Source organism: Marmota monax, unplaced genomic scaffold (assembly GCF_021218885.2).
Source record: "Marmota monax isolate L192 unplaced genomic scaffold, Marmota_monax_Labrador192_F-V1.1 WCK01_AAM20220418_F8-fsc00138, whole genome shotgun sequence".
NCBI classification, from domain to species: Eukaryota; Metazoa; Chordata; class Mammalia; order Rodentia; family Sciuridae; genus Marmota; species Marmota monax.
Window position 1 is genome coordinate 2,162,848 of NW_026692763.1, and position 3,358 is coordinate 2,166,205.

A 3,358-nucleotide genomic window follows, 5' to 3' on the forward strand; every position below is an offset into this window, starting at 1 on the left:
TACAAATATTCTTTTTTTAAATGCAGTATTGGGGATTGAATCCAGGGACACTTTATCACTGACCTACATCCCCAGTCCTTTTTTGAGACAGGGTCTCACTAAAATGAGCAGATTTTGAGTAAGTAATTTGATGAGTTTTGGCAAATATGTTAATCAATGTAACAGCTACCCTAATTAACATTTGTATTACCCCATCTCTCCTCCTAATTTTTATCACCACAGGTTAGTTTTGCCTGTTCTACTTCATATTAGTGAAATTAAACAGAGTGTACATACTCCTTTGTGTCTGGCTACTTTGATTCAACATAATGTTTTGGGGATCTATCACAGTGTCATTTCTTTTTTATTGCTGAGTATTATGTCATGGCATGATATACACAATTTTAAAAAGGCCAATCTCATTTGGTTTCCTTTCAGTTTGGGGCTCTTGAATAAAGCTGGGGATGCTGGGGATTGAACCCAGGGCCTTTTGCATACTAGACATACACTTTACCACTGAGCCACATCCCCAACCCCCTGAACATTCTTGTAGAAATTTTGAAGAAATTTTTATACTTGTACAAAAATCCCAAGGTCTTGAAATTCTTATTCTTCAATCCACTGACAACCACAAAGCCAGGACATAGTCTGAGGCTCTTGGTCTGATCTTAGTTGTGTTCTCTTCACTTCTGTATGCCCAGAGGTTTGTCCTGGCTCAGGCATAAAGATTGTGCTTAATCAAATTACCAGGGATTGAACTCAGGGACACTCAACCACTGAGCCACATCCCCAGCCCTGTTTTGTATTTTATTTAGAGACAGGGTCTCACTGAGTTGCTTAGCGCCTGCTGGCTTTGAACTTGCCATCCTCCTGCCTCAGCCTCCCGAGCATCTGGGGTAATCCCAATGTGCCATTATGCCACTATGCCCAGCACACCATTTAGTACTGAGAGTCTTTAGAATTTTAACCATTCTATTGGGTATGTGATCTTAACTTTACAACTTTTTTTTTGGGGGGGGGGTGCTGAGGATTGAACCTAGGGCCTTACACATTCAAGGCAAGGGCTCTACCACTGAGCTATGTCCCCAGTCCCCTGTACAACTTTTTATAAATTCTCCCAGTCAATTTTCTTCAGGGAATATTTCTTGATGGCTTTCCTAGGACAGGACTCTTTGAACAGAAATTGAAGTAACACAAAATAAATAAAGTAGAAAGCAGTAGAATGTTGCCTCCTGCAACCAAACCATGGAGGGTAGACGTGGTGTTGCCCTGGGGAGTGACTGGAACCACCTTCAGATCTCTCTCCTGTGCACTGCAGCTCTCCCCTCTGCTTCTTTCTGCACAAGGACTTTGTCCTCACAACTTAGTTGTTCCCCCTAAACTAGAGCCCTGTTTTCCTGCAAGTTAAGGCATCTATCCACAGTCCACCTGAGCAGCATTTCCAGCTAGGGAACTCTGATTATCATAAATTGGGACATGTGTTATCTCTGAATCAATCAGAGCATTAAGGGTGGAGACCAGCTGGGTTAGGTTCACCCTGTAGTGGAAAAATGAAGAAGCCATGATTGGGCAACCCTACCATAACTATCTTTGGAATGGGGAAGGGGAGTTCCCAAAGAAGTAGAGTACTCTTTGAGGAGGGTGAAACAATGTCTATGTAGTCTCCCTGATTTTGAAGAAATTTTTATACTTGTACAAAAGTCCCAAAGTCTTGAAATCCTTATTCTTTAATCTACTGACAACCACAAGCCAGGGACATAGCCTAGACACATCTAACCTCACTTAACTTTTCCATCTCTCAGCTATAAATTTATCCAAACCATCCACGAACCCATTCGATTTAAGTTAGCTGAGGAACCTCTCAGGTTCACTGAGGAGCTGGGAAGGGAGTACTATCATTAAGCAGCATGTTGCTGGGCCCAGGGGCCAAAATTCTACCTTGCTAACCTGCTCACCTTCCCTCTTTCTGTATTCTCGTTTGACTACTTAACCCTCACTCTTGGAATCCAGCTCTACTCAGTAAATCATTGATTCTAACAACTCTTTCATTGTTCAGATTTTAGCTTTCAAACTCTCTCAATTTCTTAGCTTTCAAATTTAATTCTCTTGGCTGTTGGAAGCCATCTCAGAAACTTGGCCTTCGCCCATTCCAATACAGCTCTTCTCTGGACCTTCCATCCATCAAGTCTCTCCCCAAGTTGACCTTATCCTCAAAGTTCACTCTTTGGATCCCATTAGTATTTGAACTCAGTTCAGTAACCTCTAATTCAAGTGTATAAGTATATGGTGAATAAGTCCACAAAGTCATTTTTTTTCCTGTGTTGGGAATGGAACCCAGGGCCTCATGCATACTAGACAAGTGCTCTACCACTGAGCTACACCTCCAGCCACCACCTCCACCCCATCCCCCGTTCCCCCACTGCCAGTGAGCTTTTTAAAGGCAAGCAGTGTCCATAGCTGAGTCACAGCAATAGTGAAAGATTTCATCTTCAATGAAATCTGAGTTTGGTAATTCCTAATTTTAGAAAGAAGCGATTTCAGCATATAGGTAAGGGTTTGTATCACTTGGAAAAACAACATATTATTTTGAATTTTCTTTGGAGAAGACAACACCCTAGTCTTTTAGTGCTTAAAGCCTCTGAGTCTCTTAGTCTGGCCTTAGTTGTGTTCTCTTCACTTCTGTATGCCCAGAGGTTTGTCCTGGGTCAGGCATAAAGATTGTGCTTAATCAAAATCTGTTGGATGAACTAATACATGGATGGAAGACCTCACAGAGCAAAACCAAGTGCTGGGAAGGATACAAAAATAAGGGGTGAGGGTCAGGGCTGGGAAGAAGCAATCCAGAACTTGACTGAAGCATCAGCTCTTATGCCTGTAGAAATTTGCTATAATTTCTACCAGTTCTATCTGATCTCTGGTTGCACCAGTTCATCCTATTTTCTCTGGCTTCATTGTCTGTTCTTTCATTTTTTTGAGTGCTTTCCTTTCCTACTGAGTCTATGAGTTGGTGATTGCTCCTCACAATTGCTTCTTTCATTTTGCAAACCCACTGCCCTATTTTGTGTCCCTGGCTTTCAGGTTCTCCTAGGAAACGTCCGCATTTGCATGGGCTTGCAGTATTTTGGTAGCTTCTTTCTCTAGGGCTATAAATCCCTTTGCATCATTTTCCATCCAGACCTGTAATAGAGAGATGGCTGCAGAGTGTTCCCATAAATAGCATCAATCTCCTCACCTTCTGGTACTTCAGCTTGTATTCTTGAGATGGAGTCCAGCTGGCTGGGTGTGAATGTGCTTTGTTTATGCCAGTTCAGTCTCGGCAAGTATTTTCATCAAAATTGGAGGCTGAAATTACTGGCTACCACTGCATCTCTGGTAACTA

At 42.2% G+C, this 3,358-nt stretch overlaps 1 non-coding gene across 1 annotated transcript; it reads right to left on the reverse strand.

Moving 5' to 3' along the window:
* Positions 1-438: 438 nt before the first annotated feature.
* Trnat-agu (transfer RNA threonine (anticodon AGU)) lies at positions 439-510 on the reverse strand. Its single transcript has one exon. It is a non-coding gene; the product is annotated as a tRNA-Thr (tRNA).
* Between the last annotated feature and the right edge of the window lie 2,848 nt (positions 511-3,358).